The sequence below is a fragment of the Protopterus annectens genome, chromosome 1.part1 (genome assembly GCF_019279795.1).
Source record: "Protopterus annectens isolate FY-2018-M chromosome 1.part1, PAN1.0, whole genome shotgun sequence".
In the NCBI taxonomy this organism is placed as follows: domain Eukaryota; kingdom Metazoa; phylum Chordata; order Ceratodontiformes; family Protopteridae; genus Protopterus; species Protopterus annectens.
Window position 1 is genome coordinate 999,057,443 of NC_056726.1, and position 18,649 is coordinate 999,076,091.

The following is an 18,649-nucleotide window of genomic DNA, read 5'->3' on the forward strand; positions in this document are numbered from 1 at the left end:
GCCGCCTTTCGTCTTTTTTTACGATAGATAGCACCTATAGGTCTATGTCTATATCCAGCACATCCAGTTTCCCTTGCCTAAAAGTTTGGAAGAATGGAAATTTTTTGTTCTTGACTCTGATTTCTGAAGACACTGAGATCCAAAATCGGGTCTCCTGTCCCCCAGTTTCCTTGACCCTAAAAACTGTTTTGAGTGGTAAAATTCCCTTGCTGGTTGTCTGGATGCTTGAATTGTTTTGCTCACTTTTGCAATTGCTCTTTGGTAAGCAGCTTTGAAATTTGGGAAGCTCTGGAGGAACTGGAAGCTGATGGAAAATCTGGAAAAGATTTTTTGAGAATATTTGGAAAACTAAGAAAGGGGATAGAATAGCCTTCGTCATGAGTCACTGATGGGTAGTGTCTTGTGAGTCAGACTGCCTCCGGCTTCTGATGGGGCAGTCGGGCAACACCAGGGCCTCCTCAAGGGGGGCGTGGAAGGCTTCCCTCAGGTGGCCTGCGGACCACCTCTGCCTTTGGCAGGAAAATGACTCTGTGCGCTGTAAGAAGTCCCTTGAGATTGTTTCGAAACCACATCTCCCACTCCTCTTCTGGCCCTTTGGGTAAGGCTAGAAGGAGAAAAAACGACCCGACGGCAGAAAGGGTCTTGCCATCAGTCTCAAGACTCCATTGTAGTGTTCTTTCAGAACCAAAAGAGAGATGATCCATCAAAAAGGGAGTCTTGAAAGAAAGTCTTGAAGAAAGCAGGAGCGAATAAAGATAGCCGCGATCCAGGCGCGGGCCTACGTGTGCTACACCTGTCTCCTCCGCGTTTACCTCGCCTCCATCGCCGCGCATAAGAGGAGGCTTATGGAGGAGTTGGATATGGAATTAAGGTAGCCAGCTAGCGTTCATTTTTTTTTGGAAACCTCAAGTAGCTGTAGGAGCTTTTATGATTTCACCTTCCTCTTGATCAAGTCCCTTTGAAGACGAAAGTAGCCTGGCATAGGTAGTTAAAGCTTTAAACGCTGTAAATGCTCGAGGAGAACATCTATCCATTTCCTCCATCATCCATGGACCTAGATTCCCGTTACTGGAGGATGACAGGCACTGAGGATGGCAGCAGTCCTTTCGCAAGCGTCACAGAAACACCATAAGGCCCACAGAAACTCCTTTTGATAAAAATTGCTTGTCTGATGGAGAGGTGGAGTGGGGAGTGGGGTCTCCCTGAGTGGGGTCCACTGAATCAGGAGCCGCCCATGCCTTCTCGAAGGGGTGCCCGGGGAGGGGGAAGGGCGGGGGACAGCCAGGAAAGGGCGATCTAGAGCCAAAGGCTTCAAAACACACACAGATTCGGCTCCACAAGGGTTCCAGAATGTCTGCTGGGGAACCCTCAGAATCATCCAGATCTGTGTTCTGTGATAGACTCAGGTGAGTCAATGTGTTTCCTTACTCCCCTTTCTCTTCGGGAGGGGGCTCCAAATCAGGAGAGGCCTCGAAGAGATTGAATCCCCACAGGGGCCTCTGAGCTCCTGAGGAGCTGGCTCTCTGATTGAGGATGAGTCGGTAGATGGGCTGGCAGCATAGAGAGAGGGGGAGGGAGGGAGCGACTGTGGAGAGTAGAAAGGCTCTAGCAGCACCGCTGGGCTCCCACGTACCTCCCTCGGGCAGAGAGAGCCCAGTCCAGCCGAAGCCTCCTGGCTCCCCTCCCCTCGCACCGACCTCGGCTTGGCTCCGGTCGGCGTCGGAGAGGAACTCGAGGACGCCAAGCACCGAGGGGAGACCTAGAGACGAGGGGGGAATGCCACTCGACCCCTTTAGCCGACGAAGTCCGCGCCGCAAATTACCAAAAAGAAGACAATTGTATCGGACCGGAGAGCTAGCCGGACTGTATCGCCCACGGCTAACAACCGAGCTCACCGGTGGAAGGAGGAGGCTGCAGCCTTCAAAGGAGTCAGGGGAGGAATAAGAGTGAGGACCGCAGGCATCGACTGCCAGATGAGTCGGGCTCTGGAAGCATCTGGGGCCAGTGCCAAGACTTAAGTAGTCGACTCCCTCACCCTCATGGAGCCACAAGATCATGTGACCTAGGGGTGAGATGTGGCCCGCTCCTCTGCTAGGTGGGAGATCCTGAGCCGAGCCGAATGAACGGAGCCAAGAGAGATGGTTCTCTTTCCTATTGTCGGTTCGACCTCAGTACGGAGCCGACATCGAAATTAGTAATGAGCCCGCCGGAGTTTAGGATCCACAGAAGCTGGCTTTGAGATTCCCATCGCAAGGTCCGAGCCTACAAAGGCAAAGGTACCGAGCCTCAAGCTGGCTGCAGTTGCTGGAGCCTAAGACTTTAGGCAACCAAAGGGGCTTCCCTGAAGAGGCAGACAAGAACTTTCCTAAAGGTGAATCCTGCATAAGAATTAATTTAGTTTCTGAAGCCAGGGACCCTGGGCTGCAGGCCATGGCACATGGCACAGGAGTCCTGCAGGTGCAAAGGCCCCAGACAGATATCAGAGAGATTTTCTGACAAAACTAGAATTTAAACTACACACACACTCCACTAGGGAGGGAAGGCCTAAGGCTCAATGGAAGAACCAAAGGTTCTAGGAAAGAAAACGGAAAAATTTAGGGTTGAATAAAGTTTTCTAGTCTACACTAACTAAGAATATTAACAAAATTAGCACTCAGGCGGCAAAGAGATCTGATCTAACTCTAGCCCCTGGGATATATGGACAGGAGCCCTGGGTGGAACCACCTCTCGAGCTTTTTAGAGGTGGTTTAAGCCGAGAGCAGGAACCCATCCAGCAAGAAGGAAGGCGAGATAGACAACTTAACATCTCAAATTCACCTAAAATCACACTGGTTATGTCCCTGCACTAACCATGATTAATTAACCACCTTTCCTTTTTTCTTCATACTGCCTATGGTTCTACATCTTACTCTATATACCCCTCTGCATGCTAAAATCTGGTCTCTGAAAACTTATAACCACAAGTCTTTATGTTAACTAACAATGAACTTTAGTGTATCTCTCTTATCAAACAATCACGACTGTTATATTATTCACCTACTTAGTATTTTTATTCTGAGTATGCCTTCTTTTGATTGTATATACCTTTTACTTTTTTGTTATACAATTGCATATTACAGTTTGTGCTATGTTGGAGCTTTTCTTCCCAGGCCTCTACTGAAAATGGAAATATATCCAGTTAGACCAGCCCGGTCAACAAATGTAAAATAAGATAAAATAAATAAATAAATAAATAAATTATGTGTTGTCATATAAAGACATGGAGCTCTGATTGCATATATGCCTCTGTACAGAATTTTTTTTTGTCATTTGTTGTATTTGTACTGTTATGTTATGGAGCTTTTCTCCCCAGGCCTCTGCTGTAAATGGACCTTGTTCCAGTCGGTCTTTCCCGGTAAACAAATGTAAAATAAAAATAAAAATAAAATAGAGGTGTCCAATCAAACACCTGTTTGAGACAGAATAAAGGGTTAGGGCCTTGAGGTGGTTTGCATGGGACATTTTGCATGCACCCTGTATTTTTTAAATGGGAAACCTCTGCAGATGTTCCAGTTGTTGGATATGCCTGGTTAAGCACAAACAAATGAGGCATTGTTCTCAATGATAGGTCTGATAAATGCAAACTACAGTGGAACAATGACTTCCTTGAACTTAGATGCCATACCTTGTTTATAAGTTGTACAACATAGAATTATTTCCTCACTACTGTAGACACATGGTGGTCAAAGGTTAGATTACTGTCTATGTTTGTTCTTGAGTCCCTGACTACCGGTTCACCTCTAAGGGGTGTGTTGTCAATATGATAGTTAACAGAGGTGGATGACTTCCCAAAGGATACTATTATAAGTTCCCTGAAGTGAAATGATAAGCGTTATAACTCTGGGGGTGAGAGTTAGCAGCATGAGATCAGAGCACTCTTTAACCTGTAGCCAGGAGGCATAGCATTTAAGTGTACAAAGGTGTGTGCTTACTTCACAATAAGAAGAATGTGTAGTTTAAGATGGTGAGACTCTGCAGTTCCTTTTACATTTTTTGTAGATACTTGAGGGAGAAGAGGTAGGACAGACTCCATCTGGACTTGAAGAATGTCCTTCCCTGTAACTTTGGAGTGAGAAAGTAGGAAATTTTATAGCAACAAAAACCAAATTGTTCTATTTTATTTGTGAACTGGTTTATGTGCATTGGAATTGACTTCAAGGAACTAGAGATCATGGCAGTAACAGCAATATTTGATGTTATGAACAGTGTTATTATACTTATGTTAAATGACAGGAAAACGGAAAGAATGTTGATAGACTGTGGTTCATGGCTGGTGCTTAATATCTCCTCTTTAGTTTTGTTCTGGTTAAGAACAAGTCATCGTGTGTCAAGCCAGCTGATGAATATATGTAGGTTCTGGACTGGGTCTCTCCACATATCAGAAAACATGAATATGGTAAGTGTGTCTACATATAAAATAACTTTGGACAGATGATGTTCAGATGGGACAGGAAAAGGTTCTAAAATATGAGGGTTAAAAACTGAACCCTGTGGGATAGCAGACAGGATAACTATTATGGGAAAAGTACTGCAACTTACCCAACTTATTTGAAATTATTATATTTATGAAAGAGTGATCATTACCTTGAATTTTGCTGGTTAGTTAAAACAACTTAAGCTAAGTTCATTTAAAAAACTTAGGGGATTGTGTTTAGAAAGGCCTGGGAAGTTGACATCAAAGTCACTACGGTGAAGTCAGTTAGTAGTACTGTTTTAACTGCACTTATTCAAAGGTTCATAGATGTGTACAATGCTAATCATCACCAGAGTCTTTATAAGCCTAGGCATGTATTTCTCAAAGGTGAGAATCAAACCCTGTACCTTTTGTCTGTGAGGTAAACACCTTAATCATTAAGCAAACCTCTAACCCTTTTTGTATTGACACTGTATGGAACAACAGTTTGTATTTCTTGCATTTATAATTGCAGTGGAGTCCGACTTAACACAAAGGCTTCAGCTTGTACCTTGAATATAACAATGACATGCAGGGTTCTACAATTTAATGCTTGCATTCTGTACCTTAAAAATAAATTATGTATTTATGTTGTACTCTGCATCAGTGTCTAGCTTAAGCCCTCCTGCTTTGACTTTAATCTGTAACTTTTCTGTCTGATAATTACACTTGATACCTTCAGCAGCTTGTGTTGAATGCGCACTGTCATTCTTGCAATCTTTGATTGAATCTGCTTTGAGGACAACATTTACTAAAGTAACTGAAAGCACTTTAATACTCCTAGGTTCATAGGTTCATACTAGGCTATCTGCCTATCTGCCCGAGGGCATTTAAGCCTAGGAGCTAGTTTTCAGGCTTACGGCCACCCCCTTTGGGGAATATGGGATTGCTGTGCATTTTGTTGTGCTCTGAGGCAGAGTAGTAGCAGTGAGGTATCTGTATATCTGCATCTCCCATCCATTGGTCATTTTGTCCTTGAGACAAGGCCATTTTATTCCACAGCATAGGGAGTCTTTGGTGATGAATCTATCCCTCCAGCTTTTTGAGGTGAAGCATATTCATCAAATCTGGGTTTGACATGGCCTTGTATGTTAGGCAAAGGTCACCGAGTTCTTTCAGTCGGGCAGCATAGGGACATGTTTGAGACCCTTTTTATCCTTTTGGTGAGGAACTTTGTGGCCTCCAGCTGCTGCAAGTGTCGGGTCAGATACATTCGAATGGGGCATTGTACTCAATCATTGGTCCTGATGAGAGATGAGTATAGGGAGACTATGACCTCCTTGATCTAGATGAGAATCCTCATGATAAGGTGGGCAATGTAGAAGGTCTTTGTTGAATGACAGACTACTATCAACCTGGGTCCCCAGGTCCCTGATAACTTCTTCTGTGTGCGTGGTGGATTGCCACCTATTTAGCTAGGGGTAACCTTGTTTTTTTTTCAAGGGTATGTATGCTTTTTTTTTTTTTAATTTAAGGGCCATGGCTCACGGCTGGGTTATCCATTCTGATGAGACTTCTGAAGGATATCTGTGTCAGAGTGTGTTTTGTTATATGTTTCTACCCAGTTTGCAGTCATCTGCAAACTTTGTCAGCCATAACCCTCCTGTGTTTGCTTGTACTAGATGCCAAACAAGAGCCCAGGACTGAGCCCTGTGGTATACCACTTGTGACAGGCTTTGAGTCTGACATGGCGCCAGCAACTCTGACCCTGTGGGTTCTGTCACTCAGCCCAGTTTGCACCCCATCTGTGATGTATGGGTTAACATTTAAGCTGATGAGTTTTCAATGATACCCGAGTGGGGTATTGTATCCAGATCGAGGTAGGCTGTATGGACTGCCTTCCCTCATCAATGGCTTTGGTGACTGAAAAGTCAACCAAGTTTAGAAGGCATGATCTGCTTTGATACAGCCAAACTGGGATGGATCCAAAGTCTGCAAATTCCCTATGTCTTTATTTATGAGGTCCATTATGATCCTCCCATGGCTTTGCAGATAAGGCTTCAAGCTAATGGGGGCGGTAAATCAGGGTCGGTGGAGGCACTGTGAAGTGGGACCACAGTTGCAGTATCCAGAGGTAAGACTATGATTAAACAGCTGTCCTAGCTGTGGGTTTAATTCCTCATTGAGTTCGTGGAGCACACAGCAGGACACCATCAGGTCCCATGGATGCTGTGTTTTTGCTTTGGAGAGCAGTCTTGGGCCTTGGAGATGTTTGGGCTGCAATCGCTTGGTATAGATTGCACTGAACCTGTCAGCCAGTATGTTGGCAATGTCTGTAGGATCAGTAATCTTCACATCATTTTGAACTAGTTCTGAGCATATCTGGGAGTTTCCTCCCAGGTTTCTAACATAGCTAAAGAAGGCCTTATGATTGTCTTTTGAGTCTTTAGCTATTTTTCTCTCAAATTTGCTTTGGATGATTTTATGAGAGCTCTTAGTTTTTTTTATAGTGATCAAGGGTGTCTTACCTTTTAAGGATTTTGCTCTATCTTGTAGTAGCTTCCTCCTTTTGTTGTAGAGTTTGTTTATGGCTGGGGTCCACCAGACTGGACGCTTGCCTTTAGTACAAAGAGTCTTTGTTTTGCTTGGGATTGCCTTATCCATGCAGTCCTGCAGGTGCTGTTAGAAGGCATTTGTAAGTGATTCAGCTGCTTGAGTACTGTTTTCGGGCCTTAAAGGAGACCACACTAGTCTTTAGAAGTAGTTCTTTACTGTGGTCTTTTTATTTCAGGATGAGGACCTCCAGCGAGATTAGTTTGTGATCTGATCTCACCAGTGAGGGGTATACTTCCGGTGTTGAACATTGTGCTCCCATGTTCGTGATGAACTGCTTTGTACATTTTACTTTTCATCTCCCTTGGTATTCTTCTGTCACACACTATCCCTCAGTCAATGTGCCATACCGCTGTAGCCCCTCTGAATGTAACTTTGACCTCCTCATTCAGGCTTCTCACTTCAAACACCCTTCCTATTTTCTTGAAGCTGTGAACATGTTCAGTTACTTCCTTTTTTAAGCTTCTTCTGATTTTCCCTGTTTGCTCCCATGACAACTGTGATATCTGCACTCCATTTAATAAGTTAACCTGTTCTGCTGTTTTTCTTTCTGCCTCAGTTTTCAACTTCTTCTTCTGATTCCTCCACTGTCTTAACTGTACTCTGTTTCATAAGTTAACCCGTTAACATTTCAGCATTTAGATCATCTTTTTGCCCCTGGAGTATTGATTTCTTGCTACAGCACAATTCTCATTCTTCCACATTTTGTCAAAACAGTTTATTTGTGTATTTATTTAAACAAACTGCTGTCATACACATTACATACTTGAATAAATGCTTTAAATCATGCATTTATCAATAGCCTTCTCATTTGTTACCACGAGCAATCTTACTTACTTTATAATTGCCTGCATTTTAATATTATTTTTATTTTAATATGACTAAGCATTGTTCCTACCCATTTCACACTTACAGCATTTATTTTGTGTACTTCCCCTTCTTTTTTATATTTTCAAGCTTGATTTTACAATGAGAACTTTTTCAACTCTGTATATACCATTGACCTTTTTATCTAGCCCTTCTGCTTCCCTTAATAGTCTGTCCTTTGGCTGATCATTTTTTATTCCACTTCCAGTTGTCTCTCAACATTGAATCAGCTATGTTTTCAAGGTTATAGGGGGTACTTAGAAAAACTTAATGTTTCTGTGAAGCACTGATTACCGCAGGAGAGTGTTATCTTTCACTTAGTTTCACAGAACCTGACTAAATGGACAAGTAATAAATATGAAAGCACTAAAGCCACTAGCCTATGGTACATAATGCTTCACAAAAGTTCTTGACAAACGTACAGTGTCTGTAAATACCAGGAACACTGGCATGCTCTTCATTTTTATTCTGTCACGTAAGCATCTAATCTTTCTCCAAACCCTTAATTTGTAGCAAAAAAGTAAATATTCACATCTGGTAAATAATGAACTGAATATGCATCAGATAGGTATCATAGTAGTGAATGGGAGAAATCAAGAGAAGTTAAAACTGAGATAGAAGGAATAATAGTGCAACGGGTTAACTTATGAAACAGAGTACAGTTAAGACAGTGGAGGAATCAGAAGAAGAAGTTGAAAACTGAGGCAGAAAGAAAAACAGCAGAACAGGTTAACTTATTAAATGGAGTGCAGATATCACAGTTGTCATGGGAGCAAACAGGGAAAATCAGAAGAAGCTTAAAAAAGGAAGTAACTGAACATGTTCACAGCTTCAAGAAAATAGGAAGGGTGTTTGAAGTGAGAAGCCTGAATGAGGAGGTCAAAGTTACATTCAGAGGGGCTACAGCGGTATGGCACATTGACTGAGGGATAGTGTGTGACAGAAGAATACCAAGGGAGATGAAAAGTAAAATGTACAAAGCAGAGGTGCAACCAGTACTACTGTATGGTACAGAAATCTATGCAATGAGGACAGAGTAGGTGAGGAAATGAGTGGTCATGGAGATTTAGTGTATGAGATGGGTGTTGAGATACACATATTGGGGCAGAAGAAGAAATGATGACATCATAGCAGACCCTCAAGTAGTTCCAATTGCAAAACAGGTCAAACAGAAAGATTACCATGGTTCATGTGCAAGTAAGCAGAAGAAAATCTGGTGAAGAAGATTTGGAACAGACAGGATGAAGGTAAGAGGAAACAAGGGTGTCCAGCAAAAGATGACTGGATTATGCTGTGACAGAAAACCTGTGACAGTCAGGAATGATTGCCAGAAAAGGAAGCATCAGATTGAAAGGGATGGTGTCAGATGATGCAATGTACCATCCCCATGTAGAAAATGGAAAGAAAGGTGATTGCTGATGATGATGGTGATGATAAAGTAACTTTTTTGGCTTGCAGTATGCCTGAAATGTATTTTTCTAATTCATTCCCCGCAATGCCATTCTTTCAAGTTTGTACTCTTACTTGCAATGAGCAGGGTCTGCACCTTTTAAGAAATTAGGTTAACACCTCACAGTTCAAACAAATATTAGCATTGCAAGAACCACAAGCATTACTAGAAAACTGTAAATGACAAACTAATGTCATCTGATATTACATGTTAAACGGTTGTATATATCGTAATAAAGACAGTAAATATTATTTTATAATGTTATAACAGCACTTTATGATAGCTCAGTAATCATTCAAATCACTCACATACTTCCAACAGTATTTTCTTCATACATCTGGGAGCGTTCATGTGGGGCTAAGCAGTTCTAACTGACTCACTGACTGTTGAGATATTTAGGGAAATATGAAAATTATTACACTACAAATAAATACAAACAATATTCAATATCTCTTTAGCTACATCAGACACGTCAAATATAAATACAGGTGTGCTCACCACCATTGACCTTTCTGTATATATCATGGTTTTGAAATTATTAATGTCAGTATGAACAGTTATATAATAAACCCGCGTCTGTGGTAATGTAAATGTGGATTACGTTTGGTGGTTTTGTCTCGTGGCCCGTGGGACCAAACAAAAGCCACCAATGGGTCTAGCATACATTACCTTACACACTTATGTATGACATTATTTAAATTAAGAACATTATTTAGAAAAAGAAATAATTTTCTTAAATAATGGCATAATTCTATGCACTGCTCTTATGCGACTGTCCAGTTCTGATGTACTGCTTGGCCTAGTCTTACTCTCAAGCTGTGCCCAACGAGTACAGAAGTGCACGGAGAAAAGGATGGAAAAGCTTTTTTCGTTTTATTTTTTTAAATGATATGATGGCGTTTAACAAGAAAAGACAAAATAAAACGGTCGTGGCTATTGTCGCTTGTTTATTTTGTATGTGTCTTTAATTTAACAAAATAATAAAAAAGCAAAAAAAATAAAAGCTCAGTTTGCTTTTTTTTAAAACTTTTAAAACATGTATGTTAAATGTAAAATATGTAGGTAGACAGAGACAGCTAACAATGGAGATCTCCGTTGTATTTCTCGCTTGTATTTTGTTAATAAATCTTAGTTAACATAGTGTTAAAAAATGGAAAAAAGTCCGAAGATTAGGACCTTTTTCCATTGAAGACTAACGAGAAAACCCTATCTGCATTTATACCTCGAGTTTAGGCCTCGATGAAGCCATGGTATAATAATATTTAACTCCTAGAGACATCAGGAGGATATAACTAAAGAAGTACCGGGAAGTGTTACTATACCTTACCTCTACCTTTCCCTCTTCTCTAAAATGTAAAGTGTTAAATATTTTGTTGGCTCCTGTATCGCTGATATGAAGGAAAATTACACACTGCAATTTTTTTCAGATTATTTTATAAGCCCAGTAACAGTGAGATATGGGTCAGAAGTCTGATTCTACCATTTCCAGTTTTCATAGAAGTTCTCATGTAATTTGAGTGATGGTGTTTATTGTAGTAGTGTTGTAGTACTGGAACAAATACAGTGAAATGTGTTGCTTGGTTAAATTGAATGAAAAAAAGGAAATAAAATAGTGACAGTGTGACCCAGGCTTTTCTGTTGAAAATAACAAAGGCCAATGACAAGAGGTAAATCAGCAGGATGGCTGGTTCCATGTTCCTTTTAGCTTTGTATTCCCATGGTGCTGAGTATTAAAGACATCAATAAAAAACTCATGGCTGCAGTAATACAGCAAGTCAGAAGAAGCCAGAGCATGTGCTAAAGCATAGTTTACTGCTAGAATAAGATTAATTCTGATATTATATTCCTTTTCTTATGACACAGTGTCAAATATGCATGAAATTAAAGAACATAAATAGAAAAATGATTGATGCTAGCAAGTTAAGTTGAGGTTTTCAAGTAGCTGTTACTGCATCTAGATTTTCTGTCAGTCTTGAGTATGATTCCCCCTGCCTACATTTGCCTGTTGTCTGACTGCAAGCAAGTCACATAACCTAACATTGCTCCCTTGTCACCATGAAAACAGATTGTGTGTACAGTGCACTTACCTGCTTAACAAAATTTAATTATACACGGAAAGTCAGAGTTTCATTCCCCTGACTGAGAGTTATATTGTTTATATCTGGCATTTGGTGAAATGGACTGAGACTATGTGCAAATAATAGGCTGTTCTCTATAGACCAGGGTTTGATTCCGTCTGTATCTCTTTGCCTACTATGTTGGTCTGAGCAAGACACTTATCAGATAGTGTCCTGAGGCAATTGAGAAGATGGGCTCACCTCCTAAATGTTGTAAGGGAATGTATGCCTGTGAACCTAAAATGGCAAAGTACTCACTCTGATTTGCTAACAATTCAAAACTTTATTGAGGACTGACTTCACACCAAGCCACATAGCTTATACCCTTTTAGCTGAAATCCTTTAAAGAAATATTAACCTATTGACAGGCTATTGTATGTGACAGCAAACAGCATAAAATTTGGTGAGCAAGTGTTAAAGAAAATACAAAACTATTTCAGAAAATAGTACAGAATGCTAAGATAGTCATTAGAATTCAAAGTTCCCGAGTCAGAAATGAAAAGGTAGCATGTCTGATACTCAGTTCAACAGCATAGTGTGGTAGTTTGTATTAGATGGTTACAGCAATGACTGATTCCTGCTACATGCACATTTTGTCATTTTCAGAATATCACTTAACTCAGTAGTGATTCTGAGTTGCTTCTGGAAAGGTGGCAAATGTGCCTAGTAGATTAACTAGATTGACAAAAACATTTATGAATGAATTAAAAAAGAAGAAGTGATAAGGCTACTTAGCTTCATTCCATTTTGTTCTCCACTTAGTGCAGATGTGATCAGATCTTACCTACTGTTTACAGTTAGTGATTCCCCATCCTGCAAAGTTATTGATGTAGTAAAGACTGTACAGTTTAGAGCAAATTGTAGTATAGCACAACACTAGTGGACATTTGGTTACATACTTCACCAGAACCAGGATCAGGACCAGGTTTTGTTTGAAATTATGCTGAAAGAAAGCCTGCATTTTTCCCTCACTTCATGAAAGTGAATACAGTCTACAGAGCATTTCACAGATCCCTGTGCAATCACTGCAGGATGGGTAGCAGTTCCTGACTCTTCTGATGTGAGCAGCTCTATATCGACATGCTAAAACTGCAACTTTCAGCAGTGACATTATTAGCAACTCTTATTACCATAGTACTCTTCTCTTATTAGACACTATTAACTAATACATAGTCCACTTGGCAAGTTCAGATTGTAGCATATCACTCACTTGTAAACACCCCCCGACATTTCTAACCAAGAAACTTAAATGTCTTAAATCCTTTTAACTATCTGAATAGATTCGCATGACTTTCCTTATATTTAATAGCCTACAAGTTGCTCTACGTTGTTTTTTGAGCCAAGAAAAAAAACAGTCATATTTAAAGGTTTGCCTTCATTTGTTTGAAAGGTAAATAATGGAATTGCCTTTTGTGCGACTTAAAATATCATAAAACAAAAAAACCCTGCAAACAAACGTCGAAACTGATTTCTTAGAATTTGAAACTCGACCATTTTCGAACTCCAAGAAAACAGTATACACCCCCTGACATTTAAAAGACATCACCGTATGTCTCCAAACAAAGATATGCAGGAGGCAAGTCCCCCCTGCACCCCCCACACCTGCTGCTACTTTAATATACTAACTCCAAAATTGCACTACAGTCAGGGAAGGGATACATGTTCCGACCCCCACTGCACCACTGCACTGCGATCTGCACTCAAAACAACGAATTACAATGAGTGAATGCACACTGGCATTCACTCATATGCAATTTTGAACATCCGTGGTTCGTCAAAACGGACTTTGTCGGAACATCCTTTCGCACATCTGCCATCGCAGATATATACTTCAAACATTTGAAAGTAAACCTATTTAAACACCTATGTTTTGCAAAACAAGTGGCTCTACAAATAACTATACTAGGGACCTAGATCTGCATCAAGAAATAAACAAGACTCACTGTAAGGATACGTTCCTAACTCAAAGTACAGATAGTCCTGGAATAAATTACCACAGTGGTCAAGCAAAGTACTATTCTGGCTGCCTCAAGGCTAGGCCTGACAACCTGATAGATTATTCACACATTTATACCAGGGTTATTTTATATGGTCCTGCTTGATTTGAGAGATGAGCATTACTAATCGATTGAAAGTGGTGGCAGTGACTTTTAATTGCATCTTCTTAAAAGTATATGGTTGCAGATGGATACATCTGCATATTAATTCTAGTATGCAAATGAGAGTAGCAGTGTTCAGGAGGCAGATAAGAGATTACGTCTTACAGACTAGATAGCCAAAAAATACACAACAGAATGAGGGATAAGACAACTGGAACAACATTTACAGGATTTATGAGACACCAATAACTGCATGTCAACTTTTTGGTTGACCAGTGTTTGCTCTGCCTACCAGTGTGGCCACTGTGATGGAACTGCCACCCAGTCTTTTGTTGGATTGCTCAGTGGCCATGCACCTGGTTTGGGTTTTCACTGATAACTAGATCATGTTTTTTTTTTTTAATTTTATTTGCCTATTCAACTATATTTCAGAATGATTTATTTCCCAATGTGTGCATAAATTAGAAGTTATGTACTCACCATAACGTTCCATCTGAGTAGGTGACTTCATTTGGATGCAACCTGTGGGTATCGGATCCGACCTCGGATCCGAGCCGGCATTTCAAAAGCTTTAGGCGCCGAGCTCCTAGCTCCTCCCTCTACCCATAATCCCCTGCCAAGCCCTAACTGACCTCAGATTGAGTTTGCCTATATAATACTAGAATAAAAAGTATCTAAATAGATGCATAAACTCTTGTTGTATAAAGGTCAGGGGGATGGAAGGGGGGATGGTTGCATCCAAATGAAGTCACCTACTCAGATGGAACATTATGGTGAGTACATAACTTCTAAATCTGAAGTAGGCAGACTTCATTTGTCTGCAACCTGTGGGACAGAGTCCCCAGCTACCCAAATCTTGGGCGGCCGTCATGGAAGGATGTTCCGGAGCACTGCTGAGCCAAAGGATGCTCTTCCCCTGGAAACAACATCCACCTTATAATGAGAAATGAAGGTATGAGACGAGGCCCAAGTGGCTGCTGTGCAGATATCATCCAATGGCAATCGGGACTTAAACGCGGCTGACGTGGAAACTGCCCTAGTAGAGTGAGCCGTAACCCTTTGAGGAGCAGGCCTACCTGAAGTGTCATAAGCCTGCAGAATACAATTAGCAATCCATCTTGATAGTGTGACTTTGGAAACCGCTTTGCCCATAGCAAATTTAGCAAAGGAGACGAACAGCTGATCTGATTGTCTATGACCAGCCGTTCTGTGAATGTAAAAGCGCAATTGTCTATGAACATCTAAAGAATGCAGCTTATATTCTCCTTTGTTTTTATAATTGGGGAAAAACACAGGTAAGTTGATTGATTGATTAATATTAGATTCTGAAGAAACTTTTGGAGGAAAGGATGGATTGGTCCTGAGGCACACCCTATCAGGAAAGAAGGAGAGGTAAGGCGGTTTGATGCATAGAGCCTGAAGTTCCGACACTCTTCTGGCTGATGTGATGGCTACCAAGAAAGCAGTCTTCCAGGAAAGGTACTTTAGATCTGCAGAAGCTGCAGGCTCAAAGGGAGGAGCAGTAAGGGCCTGTAGAACTAAGGATAGGTCCCAAGGTGGTACAGCTTCTTTGACCGGTGGCCTCAACAGAAAAACTCCTTTAAGAAAGGTCTTACAAAGTTTCGCAGTCATGAGGGGAGCTGACTCATGACCCATATGATAATGGGAAATCGCTGCCATTTGTACCTTTACCGTGGAAGAACTAGCCCCTTGATGAAAGAGGTCTGTTAAGAAGTCCAGCACCGCAGACATAGGTGCTGAAAAAGGATCCATACTTTTCTGGACCGCCCAAATAGAAAACCTTTTCCATTTGCTCCGATAAACCTTCCTAGTGGAAGGTTTATGAGCCGCCACTAAAATGGCCTTGACAGGTGACGAGATACCGAGTCCTAATCAAGGATGGAACTGGAGCAGCCAGGCTGTCAATTTCAGGGTGTGTAGATTCGGGACCGGAAGTCCTAGAGGATGGGAGATGAGATCCGGGATCGGATCCAGAATCCAGGGCGGATTCACTTTGTGAGACCATACATAAGGGAACCAGGGCTGACAAGGCCAGAACGGGGCAATGAGAATCATTCTGCTCCCCAAACTGTTGGCTTTCTGCAAGAGCCTCTGCATCAGAGGTAGTGGAGGATAGGCATAAAGGAGACCGGGAGGCCAAGCATGCACCAGAGCGTCTCTCGGGATTCCCAGGTGGGGAAGTAGAGCAAAGAAACTGTCGCATTTGGCGTTTGAGTGAGAAGCAAAAAGATCGCAACAGGGTTGCCCCCAGAAGGCAAAAATCTTCTTCACTACCAGAGGATTGAGAGACCACTCATGCAGGGAAAGAATGGTGCGACTGAGCTTGTCTGCAAGGATGTTGGATTTTCCCAGAATGTGCGTTGCTACAAGAAAGCGTTTGGTGGAAATTGCCCATTCCCAGACTCTCATGGCCTCTCGACAAAGGGGATAGGACCTGGTTCCTCCCTGCTTGTTGATGTACCAGACTACCGACATGTTGTCTCTGTCTGGATCGCAATATTCCCCATAGGAAGAAGGCTGTGAAGTGCTTGCAACGCTAGGAGCACCGCCCTCATTTCCAGGACATTTATATGCAACGAGGTCTCTGAGGTGTTCCACGTGCCTTGGACAATCTTGCCCGCAGAATGCCCCCCCCACCCGAGGTGAGAAGCATCCGCAGTCACCATGGCTTGGGGGAATGCTGCACAAAAGGGTCTCCCTGCTAGAGGCTCCAGAGACTGGAGCCACCAAAACAGGGAGTCCTTGCATGCCTTGCTGACTGCTATTGGGCTGTTGAGAGAGGAGTATAGCGGGGACCACTGGACCTGTAGGGTCCATTGAAGAACCCGCATGTGTAAGCGAGCATGAAGAAGAAGTGGAATAGCTGCTGCCATTGAACCCAGGGCCCTCAGGACCGAAGCCGCCATCGGAAACGGTTGTAGGACTGCTGTGATATGACACTTCAGGCTGGACAGCCTGTCTGGGGTGAGGAAGGCCCGCATTGATCTTGTGTCCAACCTTCCTCCTATGAAATATATAAGTTGTGTGGGGTGCAGTAAAGATGTCTCCCAGTTTATGGTGATGCCCAGCCTTGGGGCTATAAGAAGGAAATAGTCCCTGGCTGAGCACAGCAGATGCCTTGATGATGCCGTTAGGAGCCAGTCGTCCAGGTACGGAAAGACCTGTAATCCCTGGAGTCTCAGGTGGGCCGCTACTACTGCTAGTACCTTGGTGAATACCCTGGGGGCAGAGGTGAGACCGAAGGGGAGGACCCTGAACTGGTAGTGGCTGGCTCCCAGCCGGAAGAGAAAGAACCTCCTGGACTGTCATTCCATCCGAATGTGGTAGTACGCATCCTTGAAGTCGATAGAGCACATCCAATCATTCTCCCGCAAGAGGGGGAGTATAGATTGTAGGGTGACCATCCAGAACTTTTGCTTGGTTACTGACAGGTTCAGTAGGGAAAGGTCTAAGATCGGTCTTAAGTCCCCCGTTTTCTTTGGCACCAAGAAGAACCTGGAGTAAAACCCTGATCCGGTCTGATCTCGGGGGACGCGCTGGATGGCTCTTTTTCCTAGCAGCTGCTCGATTTCTACAGCTGCTGCCTCCCTTTGGTCGGGTGGTACATCTGGGAGGCTGCGGGATCTGGGGATTTTGCTCAGGGGAATGGTATAACCTCTGGATATCACACGAAGCACCCAACGGTCTGATGTGATTGACTCCCAAGGAGTCAGGTGCCTCGAAAAACGCCCCCTGACTGCCTCCAGAGACGGACAGCCGTGCAACCCTTCAGGGCTGTTGCATGGGTCTGTCAGAGAAAGGTTCTCTGGACCCAAAGTTTCTAGGAGCCCCTCTGCCTCTAGGACAGCGACCTCCCTGTCCTCCTCTGCCACGGAAGGACTGGTTATCCAGAGCAGGTTGGGACTGCTGTGACTTCCGGAACCACATCTTCTTCTGTCCCTTTTGGTTCTTCGAGAAAGACCTCTGGGGAGCTGAGAATCGGACTCCGATGGCAGACAGCGTCTTCCCGTCCTTCTCGCTCTGGACTAACGTTTTGCGAACAGTTTTGCCAAACAAGGCAGAACCATCAAAGGGGGCATTCGCGAAAGTCGCCTTTAAGGGCTCTGCGAAATCACAGTGGCGGAGCCAGGCCTGAAGCCTCATGACTAGGCCCGCTCCGCTAGCTCTAGTGGCTCCCTCGGTAGCGTGAGAAAATAGTCGCATAGACGTATTGGAAACTGGTCTAAGAGTGGCCATACGGGTGGAGTACACTTGTTTGTCCTCACCCGACATGGACTCTGGGGGAGATGCAGTGTACTCTTTAATCAGGTCCCGCTGCATCCTGATAACGTGTGCCATGTAGTTCAGCGCTCTCAAAGAGAAGGTTGCTGAACTAAAAACTCGCTTCCCAATGCGATCCATCGAGAGGGACTCCTTGCCCGGAGGATGCATAGAGGGACTTTCCTGTGCCAACTCCCTCTTAGTGGCTGCAGCCATCATCATGGCATCTACCGGGTGGCCTTTGCTCCAGTGAGTGCGGTCCGCCGGGGGGCTCAGAATACGGTCTGGATGCTTGGGTACAGGCTCAACGGTGTCCGGATCCTTCAGTGCTCTGGTGGATATAAGGTCCACCAGAGGATCGGCAGGAGGGGATACCCAAGAGGTAGATGGGCCCGCCTCGAATGCCTCCAAGAACACAGACTCGTCTGAGGAGGCCTTGGGGGCAGACCACCCCCCCTGATCCTTAACATCTCCATAATGTCTCCGAATGAGACGTCTTCCGGGGGTGATCTTGGGGAGCCCTCCCCTTCATCCAAGTCTGTGTCTTCAGTAATGGACTCTGGGGAGTCCATGTGCCTCCTTTTGCACTTACGCTTCTGAGGCACTTCCTTGGGGGGACTGTCCGAGGAGTCCTCTTCAGCAGCTGGATGTGCCAAGGGAACTACTTGGGACATCGAGGCGGGCTGTCCCTGGGACCGGCTGATGGGAGCCTGGCCCAACTGCAAGGGAGTGCGGGGTGGAGCCGTGGCAGGGACCAGGGGTCCGGTAGTCCTCAAGAGCGACCTTTCCA

The 18,649-nt window shown here is 43.4% G+C and overlaps 1 protein-coding gene across 1 annotated transcript in view; it reads right to left on the reverse strand.

The window, feature by feature from the left end:
• The window catches only part of LOC122815236 (scavenger receptor cysteine-rich domain-containing group B protein-like), a 160,212-nt gene that overhangs the window by 134,296 nt on the left and 7,267 nt on the right, over positions 1 to 18,649 (reverse strand). The gene's annotated exons all lie outside the window — the stretch shown is intronic.